Source organism: Spermophilus citellus (assembly GCF_964194105.1).
Source record: "Spermophilus citellus genome assembly, chromosome: 13".
Classification (NCBI taxonomy): Eukaryota; Metazoa; Chordata; class Mammalia; order Rodentia; family Sciuridae; genus Spermophilus; species Spermophilus citellus.
In genome coordinates, this window is record NC_138193.1 from 10,688,052 (window position 1) to 10,706,004 (window position 17,953).

The following is a 17,953-nucleotide window of genomic DNA, read 5'->3' on the forward strand; positions in this document are numbered from 1 at the left end:
GGGTAGCTCTTTGCATGAAAAGATGCTGAGAAGCAGTTTAGAGGGCCAGACACTAGCCATCCCAGCCCTTCTTCTGTTCACCAACCTGCCCTTCTCTGGTGTGGGTCCTGGCAGGGCAGGAGCTGGACACTAGCTTCTCCTTTGACAGCTGCAGGACCTGTGGCTTTAAGAGGGGCTTGGGCTGTTTGTTTCTTCAGGTAAGGTGGTCCTGATCATAGCCCTTTATGCCTGAGGTCGGGAAGGTCTACTCTGTGAGATCTCAGCACTGGCTGTCCTATGAAATGCTTGAATTAGTTGTACTGGGTGTTTTAACACAAATGCCCATGGAAAAATCACATTTATATGGGATGAGTGAAGAGTCAGTGGGCAGCCTTGGAAACTCCTTTTTGGGACAGAATAAAGTGAGACATAAAGGCACTTTTGTGAATGGGGCACAGAACTGGTCATACAGAATAAGTTTCCACACAGCTTTGGGAATGGGCTGGTTGTCCACAGACAGGGTGGCAGGACCTGTCCTTCACTAATAGGGATTTCTTGAGTTCCTACCATGTGCCAGGTAGTGTGCTAATTGCTTCATGTCCTCTTCCACAATTGACCTCTTCCACAATCTGGAGGCCAGACGTTTAGAATGCGATTCCGTAAGCTGGATCAAGGTGTTGGCAAAGCCATGCTCCCTGGTAGCTTTAGGGGAAAATCCATCCCTAGCCTCTTCTGGCTTCTGGTAGCTGCCAGTATTCCTTAGCTAGTGGTCTCCTGCCTCCATCTTCAAAGTCACCTGTGTAGCATCTTTTTTCTGTGAGTCTGCTTTCCTCTGCTCCTGTTATATGACCTTGCTCTCTCTCCTCTGAAATCTCCCTCAGCCTCTTTTCTATGAAGTTGTTTGTGATGGCATATAGGGCCTACTGGGATAATCTAAGATAATCTTCCCACCTCAAGTTCCTAGGTTCAAGCATCTGGATAGTTTGCCATAAAAGGTAATATTTACAGCTTCTAGGGATTAGAATGAGGACTTTTTTTAAGGACATTATTTACCTGTCACATCTCATAGCAGCCTTACGAAGACTTTTCTCTATCTATGCCTGTCCTGTGCATAATGTGAACTCTGAGGCTGGGGAGGCTGAGTGGTGGCCACGGCTCTTTTCTTGCTCTGTTCATGGCTAGGGGCCATGATGATGTTGCTGAGAACTCCCATGATGAACAAATAAACCTCTATTTCCTGTATTGTTTTATTGATTTGAAAAAAAATGAGTTTCATGATCAGGTGCTATAGCTGTATCTTGCTAGTTGAATGAATGAATTGTAGTTTCACTGTGGCTGAGTGGCCTTGGGCAGCCTCCTCTTCCTCATTTGTGTATTGACTATAGAACAACCTACTGGAAATTAGATGGGATCACACAGGTGAAATGGCCCAGCATGGTGGCTTGGCAAAGCACTGAGAAGAAGTCATATGGGCAAGGCCAGGTGACTTTCAGGAGAGACAGTTTTGGGAGGGGGAGCACATGGTTGACTTAATTATTGGATCCTTGCTCTGGGCCAGGCCCTCTAGTAGGCAGAGGAAGAGAGCCAACAGAACTTGCAGTTCCTGCTTTGGGGAATGGGAGTAGAGGACAAAGATTTAAAAATATCATTACGCAATTTGAATGGAAAGAAGTAATAGAAGGAGGAGGAGTCTTAAAATAGGAATATATATATGTATATATATAAATATTTATTTGCATTTATATGTTATGAATGACCTAATGAAAATTTATAGTAGTTCATGTTCTAAAATCTGTTCTGTATCTTCAGCTCATCCTTCTTCTCTCTCAGTGCCACAGTCACTGGCCCCAGGCTGCCGAAGTCCCTCATTTGCTGGGGTTCAGGTCCCCAAAGGAGCTGACATGTCTCCTTATCTCCTTGCCTAGAGAGCAGAACATTCTTCCTTGCTTATCTCTGTGCTAAGTCCCTGCTTTTGTTGGGGGTATCTGCCCTGGTTCAGCCCTGATGTCTCTGCAGTGGAGGGCTTCAGGTTTTGAATTTCCTTTGTTCTCCCTCTGATTCCCTGGCTGCATGTGCAGGCCAATCCCTGCCCATCTGGCTGTGCGCCATCTCCCACCCTTTCCCACAGTAGCTTAGGAAGGAACCTTCTCTTGTGTGTTTGAGGCTAACCCTTGAGGTTATCTCAGAAGAGGTGATAGACTTTCCCTGTTTTAGATTATAACGGGTCACCAGCATTTTGAAACCTTACTGAGTGCTGGTTGCTGTGTCTCAGAGAGCACTACTTCATTTAATCCTCCAGCTATCCTGAATGACAAGTGTGTGTCATTCAGTTTTACAAACGAGAGACTGACTATAGGTTCAGAGAAGTCACCCAGCTGGTTACTAGCAGAGCACACTCAATTCATAGGCCTTGTCCACAAAGCCTTCATTTATGGTTTTGGAAATAGAATTTGTCCCAGGATACACCAGCCATCAAACTCAGAGGAGTGAGAAGACAGGACCCATGGTGACAATGTCTGTCTGTTTTTGATGGAAACCCACAGTTTTCTTTCCATCTCTCTCTTTCTAAATACTTGTTTCACATGTGTGTATTTTCTGTCAGAACTGAGGAACCACACCCAGGCTTCTGAACTGAGAGTTTCTTAGAGAAGGGGAGGGAGCAGCATTCTTTCCTTTTGGTAGTTTGTGCCTATGACACCCATGCCCCTCTATCCTCTTATCTATTTTCTGCTCCCCACACTGTCCATTGGCTTTCCAGCCACTAAACCCCTTCCCTCTGCCCAGGTTACCAGTTAAGACCAAAAACCTGTGAGCAATGTCAGTGACACCCACTGTGTGGGATAGCAGGTCAGTGGAGACCCACTAGCATCAGAGTTCTCCACTCAGAAGGGGGCAGAGTTCTCTTCTGAATCTCCACGAATTAACTTCTGTGTTCTTAACTTGAAGTTTCTTTTCCTTTAGTAGCAGAGTTTTGCATGTACACCCCATACATGTTCACACTTGATTTTCTTGTCTGTATATACACACTCAAACACACAGAAAAATTTTCTTGTATTATAATAACATTTTTCTTATTTTATTCTTTGCAGACTGGGGATTGAACCCAGGGCCTCACATGTGCTAGACAAATGCTCTACCCCTGAACTACATTCCCAGTGCCCATCCCCGTTCCCCCCCCTTAAATTTTATTTTGAGATAAAATCTCACTAAATTGCCCAGGCTGGCCTTAAACTTGCTATCCTCCTGCCTCAGCCTCCCGAATAGCTGGGATTATAGATGTGTGCTACTATGTCTGATGCATTTTTCTTATTTTAAGTCAGAAAAGGACCAATGAGTTGAGTAGACATTAGCTTATTAGCATAGATACTTAAGTATCATCTTAGTGATAATTTTACATGAAAGAAATGTTCCCTAGGTCCCAGATAACTTATTAATGACTTTCAAAATGAAGCCTGTTGGTTGAAATACATATAAGTTCAACCTCACCTTTGTGGAATTTAAGAACTAAGTTCTAAAAAGATTTATCAATTACAATGCTTAGCTTACTTTCTAATGTAGCAAGAACCATGAACTAGTTTCACACATAGTAACTTTAAGTCTTAGTGGGACGATTGTGAAATGAGGTTTTATAATAAGAAAGTGAGATTTTTAGACACCCCATTTTGATGTCTCAGTAAGGAAAATGGAAAATTTAAAGGTTCCATAGGTTGGGTGGGGGGTGTTTTTAATAAAGGAAGAAAGGGTAATAAAATGCAAAACCGACTAAATGCTGTATAGCGTGTGGCTGGAGGGTGGCATTTCTGGTCCTAAGACCTGTGGCATTTCTTTTTTGATAGTTCTGTTGATCTTGAACACAGTGAGACTTGAGTTTGTGAAGAGGAAACAGCACCCTCTTTGGATGAAGGCTAGCAATCTCAGCCCTCAGGGTCCATAGCAGGACCAGAATCCAGCTGAGAATTATGAAGAGCTCATGCCAAAGAGAGACCCCAAGTGATGTCTTCCAAAGTCTTGGTTGGGATGGTTTTGAACAGAACAGAGACAGCCAGAGCTGGCAGGGCAGAGGTGAGTTGCTGGAGAGGGAATTGTTGGGGTTGGGGGTAAGAGCAGGAACACCAGCAGGGTTGCAGGTGTCTTCACCCTGGCTGCTCATCACAACCACTTGGGACTTTCAAAAACATGGAAGCATGATCAGTACCCTGAAAAGGCTCATTAGTGTAATCTGGGGTTGAGGTCAGCGTTGGCCTTTGTCACCTCTCCCATTAAATGATTCTGCGCAGCTGGGGTGGAGAGTAGTGGGCCTAGAAGTTCAGAGCTCAGGCTCCTGGTCTTGGCCAACCTCATAGCTGTGCTGATCCAGTCACAAATGCTGCCATCTCCCAGAGGCAATGAAGATGAAGCATAGACACTGGACTGGGCACCAGAGAAGGCCCTATGGCAGCATGGCCCAGTTATGGCAGACAGGAAAAGGCTGGCACCTCTCCCTTCATGGTCTTGCTTAGGAAAGCCACAAGCCTGGTCGTAGCCACCTGTCAGTGCATTGGCACATGGCCAGAGGAGAACGCACAACCATGTTGACCAGTCTGAATTCATGACCCTTGAGCTCCTGTGAGCCACGGGGAGCACTTGGCACATGAGTGTATTTCTCCACTGTCCTGTTTCAAGCTGAAAGGCCAAGTAGTTCATCTTCCAGGCTCTGTGGGCCATCCACACAGTCTGTCACAGCTCTTGGAAGCTCTGCTGAGGTGGCATTGTCACACTGTAAACAAGTAGGTGTGGCTGTGGGCAGACTTTGGCCCTTGTACTCTGACCTCAGCTATGATTTCCTAATTTCTCCTCAAACTCCTGACCCTTTTTGTCCCAACCCTACCCCCCCCCCCACAACTGGCCTCAGGCTTTTTGCTCTGGCTGGTTCTTATGCCTGGCATCTATCCCCCCCCCCCCCCCCAGGCCCATGCGGCTGACCTGCTCTCAGAGCTTCTTTAGGCATTTGATCAAATGTCATCTTGTGGGTAAGATCCACTCTATTGAAAATAGCAAGTCCCCTCCCTGCTCCTTACCTCCCCCAGCAGTCTTGGCTCTGGCGGTCTGGGTGTTCTCTTCGGGATGCATTAGAACTGTGGTGTTGGCACAGGATAGGCCCTGCATGGGGCCTGGTGCCCACACAGCTGTTTCCAGAGGCCCCTTAACAGAGAAGTGGCAGTGCTTGCAGCAGACATCCTATGAGTGGCCCAGGCAGCGTTCCGCTCTGTCACCGTGGGTGTGTTGCCAGCCAAGTGTCTAGGCATGATGGGGGACAGCTAAGGGGACCACTGCAGGGAAACCCCACTCTCTTCCTGATAATAAAGGCTAATTTGTTTTTTATTAAGATCTTAGAATTTATAGCCCAAAAACCTTCTTAAAGACATTATTTATTAAGTTCATATTTTTCTTAAACAAAGGGGACACGTGAAGCTGAGGCTGTAAGGATATTAATGCATCAACAGGGTCAGTATCAGGCTGGATGTAGCATACAGGATTTGTGACTTTCATGAGGACTTTCCCCTCCTCCCCAGCTTTCCTCCTTTTCTTTGCTTCTTGAGATGAACCCTACTTTTTGCTGCCCTGCTCTGGTCCAGGTGGTGCAGGTAAGCAAGCTGGTTATGGAGGCTGACCGAGCACAGGAGCAGCTCACTTGGTACCTTTCTGACTGGAGCCCTGAGTGGCCCCTAATTCCTGTTGCATGGCAGGAGGGAGGCCTATTAGCCTCTGGTTCTGAGCCCTGAGGGAGGGTATGGTCTCATAGTGGCCCTTCCTGCTCTTCCACCAGAAGGTAATAGCCCAACAGAAGCAGGTGTAGGGGAGTTTTCTCCTTCGTGGCCAGACACTGAAGGCTCAGGAAAGGGAAGAAATCTGATGCCAGGATCAGAAGGAAAAATGGTGGCTTCGGGGTAGTCCCTTTCTCGGTGCTGCCTCCTATTGGGCGTGGTTTATGGCTCACTGCAAGAGGATCTGGGGGACATTGCCAAAGAAACCTCACCACCCTTCTTTAAGTAGATTTTACTGTTTTATTTTTGCTATACCTTGCTGAACCTTTAGTTTCAGAAACTGGAATGGTTTGGACCAAGCCTTTGCTTTGAGCTCATACTAAACTAGTTTTAGCTGTGGATGTGTGCTAGCGTGTGTGGTATGTATGCATGCCTGTGTGTATAGTGTGAGTAAACGTGTCTGGTGTGTATGTGTGTGTGTGTCTGTGGCTCCATTGTGTACAGCCACCATGAATGACACCCAGCCCTGGGTTCAATGAGAAACACCATCTTCTCCTTATTTCCCTTCCATGTCAGAGAAAAGAATGATGATCCTGTGGGGTTAAAAAGTATTTGAGTTTTTTTTTTTAATTTTTCCCCTTTAAACTTGGCAGTCTCACTAAGCCATCAGGAGAAAATGTAGAATTAAAATATATAACAGGTGGGAGTGTGTTTTAAGTTCCACAAGAGGTTTCTATGGCATCTCCTCATTTCTGTGGCCATCTGAGTGCTGTAAATTGGAATGAGCCCGGCTGTGCTGCTGCTTCTCAGTGGCCAAAGCCTTGGCTGAGCTTTCAAAAACCAGACTCAGAAGCTCAGTTTGTGTATGCTGAATGGACGGTGCTGAAGCTTGTGGTCCATAAGCCTTTTTATTTATTTATTTAAAATCTCAGAAACAGTGAAAAACTCCCAAGACATTGTTGACCTCACTAGTGGATTTGCCTCAGCCCCCCTGACCCCAGCAGTGCCTGGGAATCCCCAGCAGGCTGAAGTCACAGACAGCACCCTGGAGCTTGGGGTCACAGAGCTCTGTTTCTGCAGCATGCCAGGCAAGTGCCAGGGTGAGGACTGACTTAGGAAGGAACAGTCTTGGATTTCTTTGAAAGGCTGTAGGGAGCCTGTTGACTGTTCAGATCTTGCACCTGAGACCCACTAGCCCTTGTCAGTTTTTAGTGCAGGAACCAAGAGTGCCCATTGGGTTGTGTCCACTCCAGCAAGGCCCTTTTTCGCGCTCTCATGTGCTTCCATTTCTCATCGCTCAGCCAGGCCTGTTTTTGCCCCTCCTGGAGCCATAAACAGGACTGTCCACGTGGGTGGAGCCCTGGGGGACTGAGGAGGGCTTTGGAAGTGGTGAGCATGAGTCTCCAATGGGGTCCTTGGTCGGGGAGGCGGACAGAAGGTGCACATCTGGGTTTCATCCCAGCCTTGTCCCTGACAGTTCCCTCTAAGTGTGTTCAGAGCAGGGGTCAGTAGTGTGAGCACACCCAGGTGACAGCATGCGTGGTCTCAGCTGTTCTTTGCTGTTCCTCCCAGCACCATGGGCTACGTTGGGAGTGGAGTAACATCCCTCTGGGGAGTGCACAACCCATGAAGAAGCCAGCCAATGTGGAGAGACCATTCCTATAGCCAGTGAATGTCCAAGCAACCAGGCCTCTACAGCTGCGTCTGCTGAAGAAATGTCCTTGCCCCTCTGTAGCATTTCCTCATGGCTTACTCTGTCTTTTCAACAATGAATTCCTGAGGCATGGGGCCACAGCAGAGACTTGTACTCCCACAGTCTCAGCCCAGGCCTCATGATGGTCTGTGGTGGGCCTTCGAATCCCTGAGTCCTCAGCATACAGCATCTGGGGACAGCGGGAGGTGGTGATGATGAGGGGTTCAAGTTACTCCTGCGTCACAGGCGGGAACCAGGCCCAGTGAGTGCCTGGAACGTCCAGTTAGCCAGGGGCAGAGCTGCTTGCACCTGGGCCCATCTCTCCTTCAGAGGGGATCCCCTCTGCTTGCCACAGCAGTGCATATCTTTGCTGGCGGGAGGGAGGAGGGCATTGTAGGTACCTCTAGAGAGGGCATTGTTGTTCAAAGTGCCAGTGGCAAGGGCTGCACCCCAACCTTCTGGGTACTGGGTGAGGCTTACCAGAATTTTTTTTTTTTTAAATAGTACTGAAGTTTGAGCCTAGGTAGTCTCTCTACCTCTGAGCTCTCTACCTCTGGCTGGCTCTTTTAAAAATTCTTGTTGAGACAGGGTCTCTCTAAGTTGCTGAGGCTGGCCTCAGACTTGTGATCCTTGGCCTCATCCTCCTGAGTAGCTAGGATTACAGGCATGCATCACTGTACCTGGCTAAGTTTTTTCTTAAGCATGATTCAAACATAAAAGAATGTCCTTTGAAGTAGTTGGGGTTGGGGGTTTATTTCTTTGTTTCATTGTGTTACCTTCTTTGTAAGGTGGAAAAGCCTTAGAGACCCCTCTTTTTACCTGTGAGCCCTGGGTTATATGAGCCCTGCCTGGTGCCATGCAGCCCTTCCCACTGCAAGCATCATCATGTTGAGGACCATAGCCAGTAAGTGGCCTGCCCAGAGTCTCCTGCTTAACTAGCAATAGAGAAGAACCAAACTAGGCTCCTGCCCCAGCTCTGGACCTTTAGTGTGCCACCATGCCCTGGGGGACTGTGCACCATTCCACCCCAGCATCTCGCAGCCTTGCTTTTGCACGACTCCATGTCAGCATCAGCCCACTGACTGGAGGTGTAGAAAAATCAGCTTCAGTGGTTTTGGGATATATATTTTTTTTAAATCAGGGATTGAACCCAGGGTCACTTAACCACTAAGCCACATCACCATATTTCCAGTCCCCCCTCCCCCCCCTTTTTTTTTTTGTATTTTGAGACATGGTCTCACTAAGTTGCTTAGGGCTTTGCTAAGTTTCTGAGGCTGGCTTTGAATTTATAATCCTCCTCCTTAGCCTCCTGAGCCATTGGAAGGATGACAATTGTATGTCACTGTGCCCCACTAGCTTCAGTGTTTTGTAGTCAAAGTTCTGAGAGAGAGAGAGAGAGAGAGAGAGAGAGAGAGAGAGAGAGACAGACAGACAGACACACTATGCCATTGTAAAAAAGAAACATTTTGAAACAATTTTGCTATGTACCAGATCCTTCTGAGGCACTGGGGACACAAAATTTGTTTTTTCCTCTCATGTAATCATTTACTAGAATGAGGAGACTCTGGGGCTCCTTCAGAGGTTCGGTTTTGTGCTCAGGACTGAAGGGTTAATGGTGAAGATGGCATAGTCCCTTCTGCTAAGGAACTAGGGGAGACAAGGATTTACAGGGTAGTAAAGGTTTTTTTCCTGTTCCTCTAGAGAGGGAACAGGGTGTTTATCCTGCCTGAAAGGGAGGGAAGCTTCATAGAGAAACTGCTGTTTAAATTGGTCACGAAGCACCAGTGAGATCCTATAAGAAACAGCCCATGAGTGAGGTACTTAGGGATCTGGGAAAGGTAGATGGACCAGAATGTTCATCCTGGGTGACCACTTTGTGATACATCCTGAGAGGCTTTAGTCAAGGAGTTAGCTCCTCAGATTCCAAGTTCAGAGAGCACTCTAAAACCCTGTGTGCTGCCTTCCAGGTACCTAAGTCAGCTCTTTCTCCACTGTTTAAACAACTCTTGGCCAGCCAGGATGACAGATGAGATGTCAGAGAGAGCACAAGCCTTGGATAAAGCAACATCATGGGTGACACCACAGGAGTCAGAATATAGTACAAAATAAATTTATTCTAGTTAAAATTATTCATAAAATTTAGCAGCACTTTAAACTTATTATTATTTTTTTAAATAAAAAATCTGTGGTGCTGGAGATGGAACCCAGGACCTTGCACATGCTAGGCAAGTTCTTGTCATGGGCTGCACCCCAGGCCAAGACATTGAACTTTTACACTTCATGTTGTTTTGTACTTCAGTGTCAGTAGGCTAAAAAAGACAAGAAATGGTCATAGGAGCCTGTTGTTGGTCAGCTGTGGTGGCTGGGACATTATGGAGCAGAGGTGATCTCAGTAGCCCACTGCCCCCTGGAGTGGTGCTTCCCTTACCTGGGGCCAGGGAGGGGCAAGCAGCACCCCCATGATGGGGAGGGACAGGTCCTTGGTTCCCCCTTGTTTGCCAGTAATTCCAAATAACTGTGGAGTGCAGAAGAATGCTTTTTATTTTTCAATTATTCCACAAATGCACTCTGATTTGTTTACTAAGGCTAATCCACAAATGTTTAATCCACCCTCAGGAAGTCCAAATTTGGTGGCAGAATCTGGAAAATCAACTCCACATGGCTTTTTTTTTTTTTTTTTTTTTTTGGTAGCAAGTCATCTTTATGGTGAGATTTTACCCACATTTTTCTCTTTGATAAAAAAGTCACAACTGCCACCTGAAATTGGTCTTTTAATCTCAAAACTTAATGAATTTTGTTAGAATGGATGCACAGGATAATGAAGGATCATATTGTAGATACTTTTAAAAATTTTGAGTTTCAATAGTGCCTAGAATTTTAATTTTGCTTTTTAGGTGTTAACTCTCAGCTTTGGGTCAGGTGTTTCAAGGACATACAAACCAGTATATATATATGTGTGTGTGTGTGTGTGTGTGTGTGTGTGTGTATTTTTTTTTTTTTTTTTAACTAACCCTGACTGGCTTTCCAGTCAGTCTAAAACACTGTCCCTTAGGAGGGTTGAGCTCAGGAGCTCCTTAGAGCAGGACTCTCCTGCTGGGTGGACACTGCTCTGGGGAAGGGCCCCACCTCCCATTCTCCCACCCACTCTGAGCTTCCTTCCCCTATCCAGGGATGCTCTAGGTTGTAGTGCTGTGGCCCAGCACTGGATCTTAGGAGGTGGGGCCTGGAGAACTGTCCTTACTCTGCTCTTTGTGAGTTGAGTCACCGAAGTGGTTATCCCTGGAATACTGTCACCTAGGAATGGTCAAAGATTGCCTTGCTTCCCTTCTTCCAGAAATTCTCAAAGGCGCTCTAGCCCATTTTCTTCATGACCTATGAGGATAGTAGGTTAAGTTTGTGCTTTAGTTGGTTGGCCTCCATCCCTGCCTTGGTTCCTGATGTACATTTTTCTGAATCCCTGGACAGGTGTAGCCCCTTGCCAGGTGTCTTTGATGCAGTGGTGTGCCTGTGCTTCCATAGCCCCTGGTTATAATTGGATACAAGAGTCTTGGCATCCTGGGATTGTTAGATGCTCTGAACTGTAGTGGTGGTAATAGTAGCAGCAAAGCTTTTTGTGGCACCTCTATGTGCCAGGTACATTTATAGGGATTAAATCATCTACTTTTGCAACTACTCCATGAGGTATATGCTTCTGGATGCCCCTTTTACAGAGGGGAAGACTAAGGAGAAGCAGGTTAAAGGAGCTACCCCTGCCTGGGTGAAACCTAGTAAGTAGCAGAGCCAGAATTGGAACCTAGTGGCCTGGCTCCAGAATCTGCACTCCCTGCCCTGAGGGTAGGTGAGGCATAAGGCCCCCCTCCCTAGCCTGCCTGCTTCAGGCACACTCTAGGCCCTGTGCCTGAACAGGTGTGGGCCCATCCTGATCCTTCTGCATGGACCCGGGAGACCATGGCCAGTCTCGGGTTGTAATAGGTGATTGCTCTGGGCCCCATGTTCAGAGGGACAGCTTTACTATTGTCTTTCCCTGAGATCTCGACCATGGCCTAACTTTAGGGGTGTTAACCAAGTGTCAGTGACAGTGAGTCTTGGCCCATTCGCTGGTGATCACCTCCCTCCTTCCCTTAATCTTCAGGGAGCCATTGGTGTCTTAAGGGAACTATACTGTGTGTGAGAGAACAAGTCTGTGATTGTCTCAATCCCTCTATTAGTGACTGTCCTTGCTCAGCCTAGAGTTCAAGGGCCTGATGAGCCAGGGTGTTCTCCCTAACACCCCTCATGCCTCTGCCTATCCAGAGCCTACTTCATCAAGCAGTGTGGGTTCTGCCCAGGAGACCTCAGCTGAACAAGGGGACAGAGGTGGGGGCCTCTTTGACCTGGACTGCTGGACCCTCCTGTGGGAGAAGATCAGAAGTAGAAAGCACAGTATTTGAGCCAGGAGGACTGTAGCAGCCACATTGGCTCTCCAGGCCTCAGTGTGCTCATCGTTCAAGTGGAGCTGGAGCTGGAGCGGGTGTGGAGTTACGTGTTGTTTAGTCCCTGTTGCCCCAACTTCTGTTATTGTGCAGTCTTGTCTCAAACTCAGGGTCTCTGTAGTGGCTGATTTAGGAGCTGCTTTTGGTCTCCCTAAAATAGGAGCTACTATTTTAGACTGCTGTCTGAGAGGGATATGTTTAAAGCTAAAATACACGCACTTCTTAATTTGCAGGTGTTTCCTTTCTCTGTCTCAGCCACTTAAGTCATGATATCCTCCCTGCCATCAGGACAGCTGCAGGCAACCCTGGCACATGTTGCACTTGGCAGAGGCCTCGTCATGAGGAGAGAGGTGACTGGGGAGAGAGGAGGAGGACTACTCCATGTCCAGGGGGCTTTGACGGAGTTCCTTAACAGCTTGCTTGTTGATCTGAGGACCAGGTCATTTGTCCAGGAGCTTGAGGATGTCTAGGGCACGTGGTACTGAGGCAGCCATGCAGCCTGGCAGATGGTTTTCCACCAGAGCTGTGCTGCAGTTAGTGTCCAGGTGGGAGGAGCAGACCACTTCCACATCCGGGTCAATAGAGGTGCTTGTGACTCCCCTACTTTCTTTGCAGCAAGCACTGGTGATCTCTAGACCCTTTTGATGCATACCAGTGTGGCTGAGAAGAGGGCGACTGGAGGGTAAGATGTGTAAAGTTAGGGGTGAAAGGGGTGAGGGTAGAAGTTTGGGACTGCTGAGGAGGGTGCAGCTGTCGCCCCATCTGTCCTCGCTTACTCTGCAGTTTTGTCATCACGGAACATGAAAGTGGCCCACACCTATGCCTTTCTGTTTAAGTGCTATTTTCTGATGATGGAAAAGAGGGAGGTCCAGATTTATATACACTATTAGGACTTAATTGGAAACAATTGTGAAAAGCTTCAGGCATCTTCTAAGAAGCAGGCTATGATGGCTTCACCCACATTAGTGCCTTACAGGAGTGTCTCAGAGGACTCCTTCAACACAGATTTTGGGACTGAACTCCAGGGAGTTTTCCATCTTCCAGGTGTCGCTGGTGAAGGGGTATAAGTGGAAATATTTTAGTAAAAAGATTGGATTATGGAAATCAGTTGACTGGCCTAACTTTTCAACTGGGCAAAAGAAGTCTTTTTTTTAGTCAGAATTTGAAGTTTGAGGTCCAAAAGGTACGGGTAGTCTAGAGACTTAAATGAGTCCTCTGGCTTCCCATGAGGCTATACGAGAGTGGGCACTTCCCCCAGGCTCCTAGGAAAGTCTGGAGACCACACTTCCTGGAGCCCTAGAGTGTTTATTCCTGAGTCACAGCCCACTGAAGATATTACCTTATTTTCATTACTTTTCAAAGACTGGGCTGCTGTATTTAGTGTCAGGTGAGTCTAGGAGCACGGGGAGGGGCTTGTGTCCCCATCCGGCAAGCAGCAGTCCTAATGTGTGGAATCTGCTTGCTTCAGGCAGAGAATCTCCTGTGTGTGCTTCAGGAGTTAACTCAAGGCTACTTCGCTTCAAACCAGTTGATCAAGGTGTCATAAAAGCCAGGAGCTGGCTTTTGCCATGAAAATCACATACCAGTTCTAGTTATGGAGGCCTCACAGTTAAGTTTATGGACTGGTTGGTGGCATCTGTACATGGTTTTCACTGCTTTGAACCAACTTTTCCCAGCCACAGGAATCAGAGTTTTGACTCTGCTGTGCGTGAGTCGGCAGTGTGGACTGTATTCTTGGATTTTTCGAGGTTTCCAGGAGGCCCAGACTTCACTCATAGCATGTGGCCCACAGTGTTTGTGACACAGAAAGGGTGGCTGAATGGCAGGAAACTGTGTGGACAGTGTTATGAGGAGGGGGTCCCAGTTGATGTTCTTTGATACATAAAATATCTGACAAGTGTCAGCTTCACTGAAATGAATAACAGTTGCAAATGGCATTTGAGGTGTAAGAATAACAACAGATTTGTTTTATTCCCTGGAGAGGGCAGTCACTTATGAGGAAGACTGAGCCTAGCCATCTTCTTGGTTCCTGGCAGGCTGACTTGGATTGAGCTGGTTCTCATGTGATGATCTCTGGAGCCCCTTGTGCCTGACCTGTACTCTGCCTCTCTGCCAGAGTTCAAGGGTCAGCTCTCCCTTGGGCTGTACTAGTATTTAAAACTGCCCCCAGATCCTCGGTATGGGACTTCCTAGAAAGCCTCTCCTGGGATGCTGTCTTCTTCAGACTTAGAAACTATCCCCAGATAGCTCAGCAGGGGCAGGAAGCTGCCTCCAGGGAGTGCTACCTGAGGTGGCTTTCTTCCAGCAGTGCAGTGCCCCCAGTATGCTGCCCTCCCTGCTGGCTACAGGGTGTTGCCCTACTGAGACTTAGAGCCTTCTGCATTTCTGCAGGGCACTCAGTTGGAGCCTCTGGAAGGCCCTCGTCCTCTGACTACTTGGGCAGGTGGAAGTCATCTGGAAGGTTGATTCACTTAATGGATGCTGGGCCTTTCCTGGTGCAAGACTTTGTGAAGGATCAGTTTATTAATCACTGGCTACCTGATGAGGTAATTTTATTCATTTTGGTGTTACAGAGGAAGAAAGCATGCCTTGAGAGGTGGTGTGACCAGATATTTATCCAGTGCTCTGTCATACTCTCATGAGTGGCGTAAGGCTTTTCACTGCAGGAAGGACTGCCATGGTCATTTTGCCCTGTTAGGAATGTCAGTGCTGACTGGTTTCCTGGCACTGTCTGTGCTGGAAACCTGGAACGGAGGTCTTGCATGATCCCAGGCACTGGTGGGCCCTTGTGCACAAAGACGCAAGTGACTGAGGCAGCCATTCATCTCCTGTGCATTTGTACCCTTGGTCCCTTATTCCTGGCCAGCAGTCCTCACCAGGCAGAGAGTGCCCCATCTCCAGCCCTGGCCCTCCAGGGCACCGAATGTTCAGCCAGCCTGCTGTGGTGCCAGCTCTGCTCCTGGATCTGAATGTCTGTCTCCCAGCCAGAGTCCCCCAGTACTGGCCTGTAGAGAATGACAGGTGAGGGTGAACTACTGCATGCCTCAGACCTTCCAACCCCAGGAAGGAGTCATGGTGCCACCGGTGTCTTGTCCTCAGCACTGGTGAGGCTGCCACTGTTGTGGGGAGCTGTGCCTGCCACCAGGCAGCAATTCTCTACCAGTGTGCAGATGAAGAAACCAAGGCCTAGAGACTGAAGAAGTGCCTGGGTTTGATCTTAGGTTCCCCAGGCTGCTGCATGTTCACCTGCTAGTTATGGTTCCACTCCAGCACTCTTTGAAGGTGGTGTTCTACCAAAGAAAAGTAACCAGAAGACTGATGAGACCTTTCTGCATCTGGTACATCTGTCACAGGGTCCCTTAGGGTGAGCCCTCACTCTGTAGAGAGGCCAAGAAGTGAACACGAGGGTGGGAAGAACACTGTGGACCTAGTGTGACCCAGGTGGAGTGAAACTGTCTTCCACTGAGAATGTTCTGAAGGGAAAGAAGCCCGGGCCTATCCCCAAAGCCTCCTTGCGTTTGCTCTACCACTGCCAGCTTGGTCACTTGGCCTATGTGAAATGTACCACTCTTGGAGTTGGATCTCTCTGTGTTCATTGTTTTTATTCTGATAACCAGTGGCTCCTGGATAATTCTGGGGCTCATCATATAGGATGTCAGTGAGTTAGTGCTGATGTGGGTAAGTGTGGGACACCCAGGGACAAGCCTTCTGAACAAAACATGGACATGATCCAAACTGCTACCTTTTCAGAGGTACACATGGTTTCTGAGCTGTCCCTTAAAATTTTTGTACTATAGTTACATTGCTTCTTGAAAACTTAAAAAAATAATTGAAAATATATCAGTTAAATGGTCTTTGGGTGACCTTTGTCATACCTCTTAATAACAACAGTTGTTCATCAGACAGGCTCCATCCATGTGACGGTGATGGGGAGAATGCAGAATGCCCCACAGCACAGGACAGCTCATTCTCAGCATGGCTGGAACCACTCGTGCCTCCCTTCCTCTCTCTAAAGTTGCCATTACCCTGAATTTGCTGGTTATTATTTCTGTCTGTTTAATTCTTCATATTTTGTAAGCCATTCTTCACACATTGTATGCTGGGGACAGGAAGACAGCATTGCTTCTTAATTCTCAGTTTCAGTCTTGTGATACTTGTGGTCAGAAACAGCTATTTCTCCAAACTGGGCTTGTGGCCTCAGAGCTTCCCTAGGCGGTATAGGGATGGTCAAGTGTAGGGTGAAACTGCTGTCCTGACAGATCAGCTTCCCTTGCACACTGCCTTGCTGTCGTGGCATTTGTGGGATGCTGGAGTGGCCTGTCCTCACCACCAGTGGGAAGGATGGCAGGACTGTGTCCACCTCTGCCTCAGGGTTGGCTTCCTTCAGAAGGTTCTGTCTGCACCTAGCATCCCTATGGCTATCCACCTTGTTATGTTGCGCAGGAGCCTGCCCTAAAGGTAGTAGCCCAGTGGGCTCCTGTCCACCTTTCTGAGGGCTCTCTGCTCCCATGATTGGACAGGAAGGTGATTTGTGGCCATCCATGGAGAAGAAATTGGCTGTGCCCAGCAGACCAGCCACATTCCTGTTGTCTTGTGAAGTCTGCTCTGCCCTTTCACCCTGCAGCCTGAGCCTCTGTTTTCATATAAAGAAGCCTTTGTCCCCTTGCAGATGCCCCCTGCCTCCTGCCATTAGCTGAAATAGCTGGTTGTTCCAGGAGAGCCAGAGGCCTCTAAATAAGAGTGGTGTCCGTCTGTGCATGTTCGTCCTCCTAACTAGAATTGCCCTGTCTTCTTCACTCCTGTGACTGCCTTGTAATTCTAGGTTATTTTGGTTATTTCTTTCTCCAGAAAGACCTGGCCACCTGCCTTTGAGGTCATGTCACCTTCTGATGACTCCCCTGGGGGTGGATCTAGCTTCAGTTCCTCTCCCATGTTCATTCCTGAAACTGACCCTCTTCTCGGGTTGCCCCTGGGTCCTCGTCTTCTGAATTCCCAGCCCCCCTTCTCCTGGGTGGCTTGCCCTTGGCTCTCTCTTCTCCCTGTGTGTCAGGCCCTCTGGTGCTTCATTTCCCTTAGCCTGTGGTCAGGAATGGACAAGCCCCAGTCCCTGTCTTTATAGGGCCAAAAGCCAGGGGTGTGGCAGTTTTCGTGTGGCTAGGGGGATTGTCTTGATATGCACCACAAGTTTTCAGTGGGGTGGTATTTTGAGGTGACCCCTGAAGGGAGAGTTTAGAGGAAATAGCCTAGGAGAAAGTGGGAACACCACAGGACAGCTTGTGGAGGAGCCACGTAACCAAGTGCAGATATGTTTTCCCGGTTATTAAAATCCTGAATACTTTCTACAAAAGTTTAGTGAAACATAGTCCAGTAGCAGAGAATGAAAGGCATGATATGTCACCAGTAGTGTTAACATTGTAGTATTTTCTTCTGATCTCTCCCACTTTGTATGTGTGTGCTTCTGTGTATTTATATTAGATCTTAGGATCTTAGTTCTTCACTTGTCAAGTTGTTATAAACTTAATGATTTCCATTTCAGCTATCTACAAAGTATTTCACCATATGACTGAGCCATAATTTACTATTTCCCTGTCAGGCCTTAGGCTGCTGTTAACTCTTGCAATTTATGGTGTAACATCCTTCATGGTATCAGTAATGCAGTGAAAATCCTTGTTTGAGATTCTGCCAAGGGCGGTGACCTTAGTCTTCTAATCCAGGTTTTTCTTTGTGTTAGTTTCTTGTTGCAAACCTGACATGTATCCTTTCCTGGCTTCTGTAATGGTCCAGTGAACTCTAGCTGTTGCACATCTGTTTTGTGGGATGGTTGGGTTATTAAAAAGTGTGATCTCATCCCACTAAGAGGTCTAGCTTTCATGCCAGTGGAGACCATCCTAGTCATGCAGGGTCCTTGTTGCTTTGCTGGCCTCTGGCTGCTGAAGAACTGAAAGAATGTTACCATCTTTGTAAGACATATTTTAGATTAAAATTAACAATGTGATAATCATGCTGCCTGGTTGCAATAAGAAGTGTCTTTACAATCTAAGATTCAGGTGAAAAGGCAGGTTACT

At 47.5% G+C, this 17,953-nt stretch overlaps 1 protein-coding gene and 1 pseudogene across 17 annotated transcripts in view; both read left to right on the plus strand.

Annotated features, from left to right (window-relative positions):
• The window catches only part of INPP4A (inositol polyphosphate-4-phosphatase type I A), a 135,799-nt gene that overhangs the window by 19,384 nt on the left and 98,462 nt on the right, over positions 1–17,953 (plus strand). For 2 of the 16 annotated variants that reach the window (XM_081263789.1, XM_081263788.1), the window contains exon 2: positions 14,280–14,434. The exons of the other annotated variants lie outside the window; for them this stretch is intronic. The gene's annotated coding sequence lies outside the window, so the exon portion shown is untranslated. The remainder of the gene's footprint in view (positions 1–14,279; positions 14,435–17,953) is intronic. 16 annotated transcript variants of the gene reach the window in all.
• The window catches only part of LOC308632105 (STING ER exit protein-like), a 33,875-nt pseudogene continuing 19,716 nt past the window's right edge, over positions 3,795–17,953 (plus strand). The window contains exon 1 of the transcript XR_014024324.1: positions 3,795–4,041. The product of XR_014024324.1 is annotated as an STING ER exit protein-like (transcript). The remainder of the gene's footprint in view (positions 4,042–17,953) is intronic.